The following is a 15,362-nucleotide window of genomic DNA, read 5'->3' on the forward strand; positions in this document are numbered from 1 at the left end:
CTATAATTAACAGAAACATGTACTATGCTTCCTTTAATATAACAAAGGAAATATACCAAAGCTAAATGCATACAGGGGGGAGCATAGAGGAAGGGTATGGGACTCTTGGCATTGGTGATGTTGTCTGACTATTCTACTTTAGTTTAATGCTATCTTTCCTTTAGTTGCTTTCTAGCAGTCGTGTTTTTTCTTTCTCTTTCTTTTTTCTTTTTCTTTTGTCCCTCTATCTTCGACTCTTCCTCCTTCTTGGTGGAAGAAATGGAGATGTCCTTATATAGATAGTGGTGACAGTGCTGAATACATAAATACGTGACTATACAGGGAACCAAGGATTGTTTACTTACGTCAGAATGTATGGTATGTGAACAAAACCATCTTAAAAAAAATGGGTTGATGAAGAAACCTTGAGGGCACTATATTGAGTGAAATAAGCCAGACACATAAGGACAAATATTGCAGGATCTCACTGATATGAAATAATTATAATATGTAAACTCATAGACATGAAATATAAGTTACCAGGATATAGAACGAGGCTAAAGAATAGGGAGTGGTTGTTTATTATGAGCAGAATGTTCAACTAAGGTGAACTTAAACATTTGAAAATGGACATAGGTAATGGTAGCATGTTGTGAGAATAACTAACAGTGCTGAATGGTGTGTGAAGGTGGTAGAAAGGGTAAGCTCAGAGTTATGCATGTCACCAGAAGGAAAGTTGGATGTTAAAAAGATGGGAATGTATAAAACAGTGAATCTTGTGGTGGACAATGTCCGTGATTAACTGTACAAATATTAAAAATCTCTCTCATGAACTAGAACATAGGAAAAAATATATACCTATGGCAAACTGTATAGTACAGTTAGTAGTATTTTAACATTCTTTCATCAACAGTAACAAATGTACTATACCAAAACTATGAATCAATAATGGAGGGGGGATGGTTAGGGGTATGGGAGAATTTGAGTTTCCTTTTTTTTCCTTTATTTCTTTTCTGGAATAATGAAAATATTCTAAAAATTGAAAAAAAAATTAATTGTGGTGATGGATGCTTAGCTGTATGATGGTGCCATGGGCAAATGATTGTACACTTTGGATCTTTGGATAATTGTATAGTTTGTGACCAATCTCAATAAATTTAAAAAAAAAAAAAGAAGAAACAACCCAGTCTATGATGTTATAGACAGACTCTTAAAAGTGTAATAAAAAACTGTAGAAACATATTAATAAACATATTAATAAAACATCACATATAAATAAAACCATTAAAATACATAGCATTGATACATACTAATAAAATTTTATACCATTCTAAGTTAATTTTACAATATAATAAAAATGATTTGTTTATATTTATGCATTAGTTGACACATGAAAGGTCTGTGCAAAAGATTTCTATATCTCCAGATAAAATAAACATATGTAGCTCCCTTTAATTCCTTCATGTTAAAAGGAAGAATACTTACTTTACAGAAAACAACTATTTTGTTAATGGTAATAGAGTCTAAACAATCTTCAAATTCTTAGTCATTTGGAATTAATGAAAATCATTCTCCAAAGCACTAAGAGCAGGTTATTTTCTACAGATTCTGCCAGGATGAGGAAATAATGATTTTAAGATATTTCCAACCAAAAGATATAATCAAAATGCAAAAAACGCAAAAGATACCTTCATTATAAGGTCATGAATCCTTTCTATAAACATCAAGATTTATAATCCCACACATTATGAATCATGTACTTCTACTTCAGAAAATAAACAAACATCTGACACATAAAGAGGATTAGTGAATATGATTTTAAAGTTTATAAAATACTCCTTTGAACCAAAAATAAAAGTCATTATCTACTTAGCTGGATAACTGGGACACTGAAAGCTTGAATTAAATGACCAAACTTAGAGGGGCTTAGCAGCAACAATATTCCCCTCCTTTCCTAAGCCATGGCCTGAAGTCTCTCCTATGGAGAAAGGGGGCCAGTCAGGTAAGTCAATTGGAGAATATAGACTGAGAATAGACTAAGCAGAGGTCTAACAGAAAAGCTCTACTCCGCTGCCACTCAAACTATTTACATATGCATTTAATTACAAATTTATTTTCAAAACTCATCCTAGAAGGCAGAAAAAATAAAAGTTTATTATCCACTTTAATTGCAAACTTCATGATGTTTCAATAGAGTCACTGCATTACATCTTCTTTACTCATGGAACAACTTTTATAATCACTATATTTAAACATTCCTACTCTTACATTTGCATGATTGAGTACAGAATCTAAAAGGATCTGGGAGTTAATAAAGTGTCATCAGCAAAGTGAAAAATCAAAAGATCATTTACATGATGATACACATTTAAAGTGACCTGAAAAAGAAAGACTTATTTACGAAATAACTTACGATTTATGACTAGGAATATGTAAACAAATGGGGAAATCCAAAATGTATTTTATAAATAGAGAGTATAAAACAGCTCGCTTGATGAGAAGAAAACTGACATGAATGAGCTTGGAAGCAGATGCTTCAGCCCAGTCAAGCCTTCAGATCCCTGCAGACCTGACTGACATCTGGACTGCAAGACTAAGACCCTGAGCTGAACTGCCCAGCAAAGCCTATTCTGAAGTCCTGACACCTAGAAACAATAAATCATAACTGTTTGCTGTTTTAAGCTTCTAAGTCTTAGGTAATTTGTTACACAGCAATAGATAATGAAAATAGTACTGTATCTATTTTTAAGAAAAGCATTATGGTCCCCAAACCACACATTCCTGGCATCTATTCTACTCCAACTAGTGGTTCAGATTTTGAGTGTTAGAAAGAGAAATTTAATATGCAATTCTTCTATTATTTGTTGTCCCAGACTAGGACACCTACATTTTTCTTATCTTTTTCTTCCCTTTCCACTTCCTGCTCCTCTCTACAAACAGCATGGGCTCATGAACCTCCTAAACATAAATAGCTTTATTTTTATTTTACATGGTCACTTCATTGGGAAGGTTCCTTAAGAGCAGTAATTATAAGTTTCTTTTAAACCTGTCATGCATAAAATCTAATGTACTCAGGGTGTTTAATAACTATTTCATTTTACTAATACAAGGGGTAAGCAAGTAAGCAGTCCTCTGCCTATGAACTAAAGATATTATCTGGGATGAGTTTTTGGCCATAAGGGACAGGCACCAAGAACATAACCTTTTCTCTATGACTTGCTGGAGCCACTTTCTACAGTGTCAAATTCTGCCACTTTCCTATCCCCATTATAGTAAAATGTCATCAACTATGGGGCCTTCAAAGTATACACAGTTGTTTAAGTCCCCCGTTTCTTAACTCCATAAACACATAATTACTTTAATTATACGGTATCATGTATTGTTTACTCACAATCTCTTAGGCAGTATTTCTGTCATGCCAAATATGAGTTAACTTAATACAAATGTCATCTTCTACTTCAACTGCCCCCTCCATCTCACAAATATTTACAAAAACCTGAGGTGAAAGCATGTGCGAAATCCTAAAACTGCCTTTATTACGCTTTATAAATAGTACTCTTCATCAAGCAGTAGAGTTGCTGTGAACCTAATATATATAATTTTTTAACGCTGTAATACCAAAAGCAGATGCCAAATCTGATGCAGCCAATTTGCAAAGAAAGGAAATACAAATCCTGCTCACTTTCACTGAAACTTTTTATGGCTATCAGATCTCTGCGCATAAAATGCTTAGTTCTTACGACCAACACGCATGACATACAATTCTGAATTTCAACATGTTTAAGTCGCAGCAAATTCCCAATCATTCTTTCATTAAAATAGTGAGATGCAATACTTTTTTATATGATAATTAAGAAATAAAGGACAAGAAGCCCTGTCATCTGCAGGGAAGGGACCATATCACACTTTTAGCATTCAAACCTCTGGAGATGCGGGGCGCAGGTCTCTTATACCTGGATGGCACCGGGCTCCTCCAGCAAGCGTCCAGCCACCCCTCAACCCGCCCCAGCCCTGCCTCCCTGCCCTAGGCCAGGGAAAAGCAAGACGCGCGGAGCCTAGGCAAGGGCTGAGTACCTATGGGATCTAGAAGGCACCACCAAGCCGGAGGGGTGCCGGGGCCTCGCGCAGATCCCAGGGCCGCAGGACAGTGCCGCCCCGCGTGGGTCATGCCCTCTTCGTTAACTCTGGGTTGCCACGCGCCTGCCATCCCTGCACGCCCTCCCCACCCGGAACTCGGACTGTTCAAACTTCAGGCTCTGACGTCCCCGCCTCCGAATTCCCACCTCATTATGCAGCTTCGCGGCGTCCGTTCCGACCCTCTCCTTTGCGAGCCCCCGCAGCAGCTCAGCGTCACCCACCCACAGCTCTCCCGGTTGAAGCCACAGCTCGCAAGGCAGCCCCGCCCCTCTCCCCGTCGCCGGCACCATAGAGACGCAGATCGCGGGGCAAAATGGCTCCATCTTGTTGCGTCGGCCGAGAGGATGCCGGGATACTGGTCTCACTCCGAGCCGACAGGTGCTGATAGTTGCAAACTCTTTGGTGAAGCGAGTGGGTACCTTGAGTTTTTCCCCTGGCCTGCCCCTAAAAGGAGACTTGGGGACGACGGGTGGGAAGTGAAAAGTATTTTGTTGGTTTCCTTTTGTCAAACCTAAGGATTCTTTTTAACGCGGTGCCACAGACGTAGCCGCCGCCATCCCCACGACGCACCCAAGTGGCGGGCCGGGAAATTGGGGATGGAAAAGTGGCCTCACGGAATGCAGGACGCGTAAGTCTTATTCCCAGACTAGGAGCTCGTGAGTTCCGAAGGTTGAGAGAGATTTCCGACTTCCTTCAATGGAGTCTTAAGGGTGGGCTTTGGAAGGACGACCTTCGGAACTTGACGCTCCTCTGTAGCGCTCCACCGCCCCCTTGGGGATTTCTTGATAATTATTCTTTGCCACTATGCCGTGGATGTTGAGGACTACTCTTCCTTGTGGACAGCAGCGACAAGGCTAGAATTTGTAATCATGACTGCTAAATGCTCAGGAGTCGCCGTGTAAAGGGTGGCTTGACTCTAACAGGATGCTGCTTGCTAACTGGTATTCTGGCTAGGGCCCATTCCCCTTCCCCCTACCTCGGAGTGGTGGGTGCAGACATTTTACTTTAAAGCTCTGGGCCACGAAAAGAGGCCTGAAGAAGGGCATTCTTTCCCCTTCCTATCTACCCTTCTCAAAACAAGTGTCAGACGGAAAGCAACGGCAGCAGCGTAATATTATAGTTGAAAAAGACCCTAGAAAATTGGAATCTTCAATCTCAAGCCAACTTCTAGGCCACTCACAGGACCTCAAAATGTGTTTCTCAGTGACAGAACTTTTCATAACCTATCCATCCCTAGTATTTAGCCAATGGAAAGGATTCAGTTGGGGGGGGGCAGGTAGGATTATACACCTTTAAAATCACACAGCTTAAAAGCTAATTAAAAATATCTTGGGATGTCGCCAAATACATTAACCACTACAGAGTGCTTTTGGTGAAGTAAGAATATATAGGAAGAGGACAAAGTTTGTCTGGACGCAGTAACAATTTGGTATTGCCTTTATGGCAGTGTGGTACATGTCTTCTAGCTTGTTTTCTAGAGCTACTGAGGAACAACATAGATTAGTCCCTGCAACCAAAACAGAAGAGCAAAATTGTTGGAGTTCTTTCCTCTGCGGTTCTCTCTAGCCGGTCTACATTGCCTAAAGGCAATGATTCATTTGTACAACAGATACTGAGTGCTTCGTAAATAGGCTTTCTTACAAATTGACTTTATGGCACTGAAGTTATAGTGGGGGATGTGAAACAAACGAGCTATGTTCTGCATACTATAATAGAGATAAATAGGGTGATGTAATAGAGAATAACTGAGAAAGGCCAACTTTAGATCAGGTAGTCAGGGAGGCCCCTCTGAGGAGGTGGTACCGTGGTACCTCGGTACTCCACTGCTTTGAATGGAGCTCCTCACATTTGGTACTCAATGCATTTTGATGCAAACTGTTGTTCCAGTACTCCTGGTTTGTTTGGTACTTGACACGCAAGCATTGATTGCTTCATGAGCTACCCTTTCCAGCCGAATCAAAGGGTCACACATTAGTCACGCAGTAGCTCTTGCCCTGTGCATATCCCCTTGTGGTCTTACCTTAGCTTCTGTGTTCATTTTGTGTAATTTTGCACTTTTTTTCCTCAGCATGGGTCCTAAGAAAAATGAGCAGTGAAAACACTGGGCAGAAAAGAAAATTACTTCACACCACCATTAAGCAAAAACCAACCAACCAACCAAACAAACAAAAAAAAAACAGGCAAATATAAGAGCAGTATTCACATTACTAATATTGCTAGGGAATACAGTATGCCTAAAACAATGGTCTCCACCATCATTAAGAATAAAGAAGCAATTTAAAAAAAAAGGCTGATGTTGAGGAGTTAGTGGAGGAACATCGTGAAGAGCTTAGCACTGAGGTGCTGCAGGAACTACAAAAGGAGCAGCAATAAGAGATGGCTGAAGAGATTTCTTCAGGTAAGGAGGAGATAAGGGAGGATGTCTCCAGTTCCTTGATGAAAGAAATGTGTGCCAAATGGGCAGTTCAAAACTTTCTGGAGAAGCACCATCTGGGCAAAGCTCTGACAAGCAGAAATGTAAATTTATTGAGTGACCAAACAATTTCATTTTTGAGGAATTCTGAAAAGAATACAGAAGCAGTCCTCACTGGATAAGTTTTTAGTGAAAGTGACAAAGAGTGTGTTTGAAAAAAGGCAGAAAAGTAAAAGAACATCTGAAATGCAAGTGCCGAATATTCTAGTAGAGGGGGACTCTCCTTCCCAGCAATACTCCTTGTAACTTTTCATCACTCTCCTCCAAACATCCCATTAGGCCATGGACTCTTCTCACTACAGGTAAAGTGAAGTTTTTATTTTATTTAATCTGTCTTTATTAATTTTTAGGTTTATTTCTCATGTTATGATATAAACCATATCTTTTTACATATTGCCTTTAAAATATGCATTGTGAGAGGCGGGGCAAGATGGTGGACGAGTGAGCTGTATATTTTAGGTACTCCTCCAGGAAAGTAGGTAGAAAGCCATGAACTGCGTGGACTGGACACCACAGAGCAATCTGACTTTGGGCATACTTCATACAACGCACGTGAAAATGTGGAACTGCTGAGATCAGCGAAATCTGTAAGTTTTTGCAGCCAGGGGACCTGCGCCCCTCCCTGCCAGGCTCAGTCCCATGGGAGGAGGGGCTGTCAGCTCCGGGAAGGAGAAGGGAGAACTGCAGTGGCAGCCCTTATCGGAAACTCATTCTACTGATCCAAACTCCAACCATAGATAGACTGAGAACAGACACCGGAGAATCTGAGAGCAGCCAGCCCAGCAGAGAGGAGACAGACATAGAAAAAAACAGCAAGAAAAACTCCAAAATAAAAGCGGAGGATTTTTGGAGTTCTGGTGAACATAGAAAGGGGAAGGGCAGAGCTCAGGCCCTGAGGCTCATATGCAAATCCCGAAGAAAAGCTGATCTCTCTGCCCTGTGGACCTTTCCTTAATGGCCCTAATTGCTTTGTCTCTTAGCATTTCAATAACCCATTAGATCTGTGAGGAGGGCCCTTTTTTTTTTTTTTTTAATCCTTTTTTCTTTTTCTAAACAATTACTCTAAGAAGCCCAATACAGAAAGCTTCAAAGACTTGCAGTTTGGGCAGCTCAAGACAAGAGCAGAACTAAGAGAGCTCTGAGACAAAAGGCAATAATCCAGTGGCTGAGAAAATTCACTAAACACCACAACTTCCCAAGAAAACGGGGGGTGTCTGCTCACAGCCATCATCCTGGTGGACAGGAAACACTCCTGCCCGTCGCCAGCCCCATAGCCCAGAGCTGCCCCAGACAACCCAGTGTGACAGAAGTGCTTCAAATAACAGGCACACACCACAAAACTGGGCGTGGACATTAGCCTTCCCTGCAGCCTCAGTTGATTGTCCCAGAGTTGGGAAGGTAGAGCAGTGTGAATTAACAAACCCCCATTAAGCCATCATTTCAGCAGACTGGGAACCTCCCTACACAGCCCAGCAGCCCAGAACCGCCCTGGGGGGACGGCACTCACCTGTGACATAGCACAGTCATCCCTCAACAGAGGACCAGGGGGTGCACCGCCTGGAAGAGGGACCCACTTGCAAGTCTCAGGAGCCATACGCCAATACCAAGGACTTGTGGGTCAGTGGCAGAGACAAACTATGGCAGGACTGAACTGAAGGATTACACTATTGCAACAGCTTTAAAACTCCAGGATCACCAGGGAGATTTGATTGTTAGAGCCAACCCCCTCCCTGACTGCCCAGAAACACGCCCCATATACAGGGCGGGCAACACCAACTACACACGCAAGCTTGGTACACCAATTGGACCCCACAAGACTCACTCCCCCACTCACCAAAAAGGCAAAGCAGGGGAGAACTGGCTTGTAAAGAACAGGTGGCTCGTGGACGCCACCTGCTGGTTAGTTAGAGAAAGTGTACTCCATGAAGCTATAGATCTGATAAATTAGAGATAAGGACTTCAATTGGTCTACAAATCCTAAAAGAACCCTATCCAGTTCAGCAAATGCCAAGAGGCCAAAAACAACAGAAAATTATGAAGCATATGAAAAAACCAGACGATATCGATAACCCAAGCCCAAGCACCCAAATCAAAAGATCAGAAGAGACACAGCACCTAGAGCAGCTACTCAAAGAACTAAAGACGCACAATGAGACCATAGTATGGGATACAAAGGAAATCAAGAAGACCCTAGAAGAGCATAAAGAAGACATTGCAAGACTAAATAAAAAAATAGATGATCTTATGGAAATTAAAGAAACTGTTGACCAAATTAAAAAGATTCTGGACACTCATAGTACAAGACTAGAGGAAGTTGAACAACGAATCGGTGACCTGGAAGATGACACAATGGAAAATGAAAGCATAAAAGAAAGAATGGGGAAAAAATTTGAAAAAATCGAAACGGACCTCACGGATATGATAGATAATATAAAACGTCCGAATATAAGACTCATTGGTGTTCCAGAAGGGGAAGAAAAGGGTAAAGGTCTAGGAAGAGTATTCAAAGAAACTGTTGGGGAAAACTTTCCAAATCTTCTAAACAACATAAATATACAAATCATAAATGCTTAGTGAACTCCAAATAGAATAAATCCAGATAAACCCACTCCGAGACATATTCTGATCACGCTGTCAAACACAGAAGAGAAGGAGCAAGTTCTGAAAGCAGCAAGAGAAAAGCAATTCACCACATACAAAGGAAACAGCATAAGACTAAGTACTGACTACTCAGCAGCCACCATAGAGGCGAGAAGGCAGTGACACAATATATTTAAAATTCTGAGTGAGAAAAATTTCCAACCAAGAATACTTTATCCAGCAAAGCTCTCCTTCAAATTTGAGGGAGAGCTTAAATTTTTCACAGACAAACAAATGCTGAGAGAACTTGCTAACAAGAGACCTGCCCTACTGGAGATACTAAAGGGAGCCCTACAGACAGAGAAACACAGAAAGGACAGAGAGACTTGGAGAAAGGTTCAGTACTAAAGAGATTCGGTATGGGTACAATAAAGGATATTAATAGAGAGAGGGGCAAAATATATATGACAAACATAAACCAAAGGATAAGATGGCTGATTCAAGAAATGGCTTCACGGTTATAACGTTGAATGTAAATGGATTAAACTCCCCAATTAAAAGATATAGATTCGCAGAATGGATCCAAAAAAATGAACCATCAATATGTTGCATACAAGAGACTCATCTTAGACACAGGAACACAAAGAAACTGAAAATGAAAGGATGGAAAAAAATATTTCATGCAAGCTACAGCCAAAAGAAAGCAGGTGTAGCAATATTAATCTCAGAAAAAATAGACTTTAAATGCAGGGATGTTTTGAGAGACAAAGAACGCCACTACATACTAATAAAAGGGGCAATTCAACAAGAAGAAATAACAATCATAAATGTCTATGCACCCAATCAAGGTGCCACAAAATACATGAGAGAAACACTGGCAAAACTAAAGGAAGCAATTGATGTTTCCACAATAATTGTGGGAGACTTCAACACATCACTCCCTCCTATAGATAGATCAACCAGACAGAGGACCAATAAGGAAATTGAAAACCTAAACAATCTGATAAATGAATTAGATTTAACAGACATATACAGGACATTACATCCCAAATCACCAGGACATACATACTTTTCTAGTGCTCACGGAACTTTCTCCAGAATAGATCATATGCTGGGACATAAAACAACCCTCAGTAAATTTAAAAAGATTGAAATTATTCATAGCACATTTTCTGACCACAATGGAATACAATTAGAAGTCAATAACCATCAGAGACTTAGAAAATTCACAAATACCTGGAGGTTAAACAACACACTCCTAAACAATCAGTGGGTTAAAGAAGAAATAGCAAGAGAAATTGCTAAATATATAGAGACGAATGAAAATGAGAACACAACATACCAAAACCTATGGGATGCAGCAAAAGCAGTGCTGAGGGGGAAATGTATAGCACTAAACGCATATGTTAAAAAGGAAGAAAGAGCCAAAATCAAAGAACTAATGGATCAACTGAAGAAGCTAGAAAATGAACAGCAAACCAATCCTAAACCAAGTAGAAGAAAAGAAATAACAAGGATTAAAGCAGAAATAAATGACATAGAGAACAAAAAAGCAATAGAGAAGATAAATATCACCAAAAGTTGGTTCTTTGAGAAGTTCAACAAGATTGACAAGCCCCTAGCTAGACTGACAAAATCACAAAGAGAGAAGACCCATATAAACAAAATAATGAATGAAAAAGGTGACATAACTGCAGATCCTGAAGAAATTAAAAAAATTATAAGAGGATACTTTGAACAACTGTATGGCAATAAACTGGATAATGTAGAGGAAATGGACAATTTCCTGGAAACATATGAACAACCTAGACTGACCAGAGAAGAAACAGAAGACCTCAATCAACGCATCACAAGCAAAGAGATCCAATCAGTCATCAAAAATCTTCCCACAAATGAATGCCCAGGGCCAGATGGCTTCACAGGGGAATTCTACCAAACTTTCCAGAAAGAACTGACACCAATCTTACTCAAACTCTTTCAAAACATTGAAGAAAATGGAACACTACCTAACTCATTTTATGCAGCTAACATCAATCTAATACCAAAACCAGGCAAAGATGTTACAAAAAAGGAAAACTACCGGCCAATCTCCCTAATGAATATAGATGCAAAAATCCTCAACAAAATACTTGCAAATCGAATCCAAAGACACATTAAAAAAATCATACACCATGACCAAGTGGGGTTCATTCCGGGCATGCAAGGATGGTTCAACATAAGAAAATCAATGTATTACAACACATTAACAAGTCAAAAGGGAAAAATCAATTGATCATCTCAATAGATGCTGAAAAAGCATTTGACAAAATCCAACATCCCTTTTTGATAAAAACACTTCAAAAGGTAGGAATTGAAGGAAACTTCCTCAACATCATAAAGAGCATGTATGAAAAACCCACAGCCAGCATAGTACTCAATGGTGAGAGACTGAAAGCCTTCCCTCTAAGATCAGGAAGAAGACAAGGATGCCCGCTGTCACCACTGTTATTCAACATTGTGCTGGAAGTGCCAGCCAGGGCAATCCGGCAAGACAAAGAAATAAAAGGCATCCAAATTGGAAAAGAAGAAGTAAAACTGTCATTGTTTGCAAATGATATGATCTTATATCTAGAAAACCCTGAGAAATCGACGATACAGCTACTAGAGCTAATAAACAAATTTAGCAAAGTAGCAGGATACAAGGTTAATGCACATAAGTCAGTAATGTTTCTATATGCTAGAAATGAACAAACTGAAGAGCACTCAAGAAAAAGATACCATTTTCAATGGCAACTAAAAAAATCAAGTACCTAGGAATAAACTTAACCAAAGATGTAAAAGACCTATACAAAGAAAACTACATAATCTAAAACTCTACTAATAAATCTAAATAAAAGAATAGAAGGGGACCTTAAAAGATGGAAAAATATTATCCATGTTCATGGATAGGAAGACTAAATGTCATTAAGATGTCAATTCTACCCAAACTCATCTACGGATTCAATGCAATCCCAATCAAAATTCCAACAACCTACTTTGCAGACTTGGAAAAGCTAGTTATCAAATTTATTTGGAAAGGGAAGATGCCTCGAATTGCTAAAGACACTCTAAAAAAGAAAAACGAAGTGGGATGGACTTACACTCCCCTGACTTTGAAGCTTATTATAAAGCCACAGTTGCCAAAACAGCATGGTACTGGCACAAAGATAGACATATAGATCAATGGAATCGAATTGAGCATTTGGAGATAGACCCTCAGATCTATGGCCGACTGATCTTTGATAAGGCCCCAAAAGTCACTGAACTGGAGCCATATATGGTCCTTTTCAACAAATGGGGCTGGGAGAGTTGGATAATCCATATCCAAAAGAATGAAAGAGGACCCCTACCTCACCCCCTACACAAAAATTAACTCACAAATAGACCAAAGATCTCAATATAAAAGAAAGTACCATTAAAAACTAGAAGATAATGTAGGAAAACATCTTCAAGACCTTGTATTAGGCGGCCACTTCCTAGACTTTAGACACCTAAAGCACAAGCAACAAAAGAGAAAAATAGATAAATGGGAACTCCTCAAGCTTAGAAGTTTCTGCACCTCAAAGGAATTTCTCAAAAAGGTAAAGAGGCAGCCAACTCAATGGGAAAAAATTTTTGGAAACCATGTATCTGACAAAAGACTGATATCTTGCATATATAAAGAAATCCTACAACTCAATGACAATAGTACAGTCGGCCCAATTATAAAATGGGCAAAAGATATGAAAAGACAGTTCTTCTGAAGAGGAAATACAAATGGCCAAGAAACCACATGAAAAAATGTTCACCTTCACTAGCTATTAGAGAGATGCAAATTAAGACCACAATGAGATACCATCTAACACCGATTAGAATGGCTGCCATTAAACAAACAGGAAACTACAAATGCTGGAGGGGATGTGGAGAAATTGGAACTCTTATTCACTGTTGGTGGGACTGTATAATGGTTCAGCCACTCTGGAAGTCAGTCTGGCAGTTCCTTAGAAAACTAGATATAGACTTATCATTCGATCCAGCGATTGCACTTCTCGGTATATACCCGGAAGATCGGAAAGCAGTGACACGAACAGATATCTGCACGCCAATGTTCATAGCAGCATTATTCACAATTGCCAAAAGATGGAAACAACCCAAATGTCCTTCAACAGATGAGTGGATAAATAAAATGTGGTATATACACACGATGGAATACTACGCGGCAGTAAGAAGGAACGATCTCGTGAAAACATATGACAACATGGATGAACCTTGAAGACATAATGCTGAGCGAAATAAGCCAGGCACAAAAAGAGAAATATTATATGCCACCACTAATGTGAATCCTTGAAAAAGGTAAAACAAATAGCTTATAATGTAGAATGTAGGGGAACTGAGAAATAGAGAAGAAAAGTACGGAAGGGCGAACAATAATCCAAGAAGAACAGATAAGCTATTTAACGTTCAGGGGATGCCCAGGAATGACTATGGTCTGTTAATTTCTCATGCATAGAGTAGGAGGAAGCTTCACACAACAAGTTGCTATATGCAGCCACCACTAACTTGGAGCAAAGAAGGTAAAATGTGGCAAGTTAAGCAGTTATCTTAAATTAAATTTGTACAATTACTGACTCCCTTGTTATGGTCTCTGTTCAAATGTTCTTTAAATAAATGTTAGATAACCTCTGAGGAATACCTGGTACAGTACAGTTGGCACAAAAAAGGAACAGAAAGTGAAAAAAAAAAAAAAAAAAAACAAGGAAAAAAAAAAAAAGATGCACTGCACCTGCTAGAGGAGCCTGTGGAGAATGCAACGGTATTTGCCTACCCCACCTCCATGGTTGCTGACATGACCAGCAGACATGGGGGACTAGCGCCTTGATCCATTGAGCCCTCTACCACAGGTTTCTACCCTTGGGAAGACGGTTGCTGCAAAGAACAGGCTAGGCCTAACTATGGTAAAACCTAAGAAAGCCTCCTCCCGAATGCCTCTTAGAAAATAAGATCTGAACCACCATCTCAAGCTAAGCCAACTTGAAAGGCGAAATCACTGCCCTCCCCCCGACAATGGGATCAGTTTACACCCAGGGGAGTGAATCTCCCTGGCAACGTGAAATACCTGACTCCCCACCAGAAATATAGACCTAGCAACGCGCCACGGAGAATGCATCGTCTTCAGCCCCAAAAGGGGGATGTGAAAGGAAATGAAACTATGAAAGCTTCAGTCCCCAGAGACTGTGAATCATCAAAAGGAGCCGAGAGCTCAGCTGTGGTGGGCACTACTTAGGAGCTGCACACTTAACTGAAAAACATGAAGAATAAGGGGAAATTTCTAAAGAATTGGGGTACCTGAAGGAAGATACACTCAAACAAAAAGAACTAGGGCAACCCTGAGAAAGATCCCCATGAATCTCGAAAACCAGTTGTATAAAAATCTAGCCTATGAGGGGTGACAAGAGATTGGGAAAGCCATAAGGACCACACTCCACTTTGTCTAGTTTATCGATGGAAGAGTAGAAAAATAGGGCAAGGAAACAAACAGACAAAAGTACCCAGTGCTCCGTGTGTACTTCAATAGCTCCTATTCACTCTAATGGCAGATAATCTTAGTTAGCAACATGTCTGTATGCTAATGAAGGTGTCAGGGATTGATACCAGGTGATCAATGTAAAACTTGAATGTAATGGTACTGTGAACTTAATCGAAAATAAGATTAATCCTTTCTAATGAGCTGCGTAAAATGATGAAGTTATAGATCAATAAAATGAAGAGCTAAAAAAAAAAGGAAAAACCAAAAAAATTAAGACATAACTGCCTCTGACCTTTAAAGACAAGCCAGGCACAAAAAGAAAGATATTGTATGTCTACATCAATAATGGAGGCTAAAATTCCAGCTAAAAGAATATATCCAAAGTCAGTTTTATACTGTAGAATCCAGGGACTATTGACCAAGACCACATACCAATCAGCACAAGGGCAATGAATAATCTAAGAGAGAACGAAGCCAATCATATTGCTGAACTATGGAAAACCGAAGAAGTCTGTCAATGCTACTAGGCAAAAATGCCCAGGAATGACCAAGGTCTGGAAACTTTCTAAGAGACTCAGTAAGCTACAAGATTGGAAGCAATAGAGTTATTTTAGGGTCTTTTCAGTCTCAGATGCCTTTGTTATCTTACAGAACGTTAATATGTCATGG

At 39.8% G+C, this 15,362-nt stretch overlaps 1 protein-coding gene across 3 annotated transcripts in view; it reads right to left on the reverse strand.

The window, feature by feature from the left end:
- Nucleotides 1-4,379, reverse strand: part of TMEM267 (transmembrane protein 267) — a 63,621-nt gene extending 59,242 nt beyond the window's left edge. For 2 of the 3 annotated variants that reach the window (XM_037799267.1, XM_037799264.1), the window contains exon 1: nucleotides 4,263-4,379. The gene's annotated coding sequence lies outside the window, so the exon portion shown is untranslated. Of the gene's footprint in view, nucleotides 1-4,053; nucleotides 4,214-4,262 lie in introns of those variants that run through there. The other variant, XM_037799266.1, reaches the window with a different exon arrangement.
- Between the last annotated feature and the right edge of the window lie 10,983 nt (nucleotides 4,380-15,362).

This window comes from Choloepus didactylus, chromosome 11 (assembly GCF_015220235.1).
Source record: "Choloepus didactylus isolate mChoDid1 chromosome 11, mChoDid1.pri, whole genome shotgun sequence".
NCBI classification, from domain to species: Eukaryota; Metazoa; Chordata; class Mammalia; order Pilosa; family Megalonychidae; genus Choloepus; species Choloepus didactylus.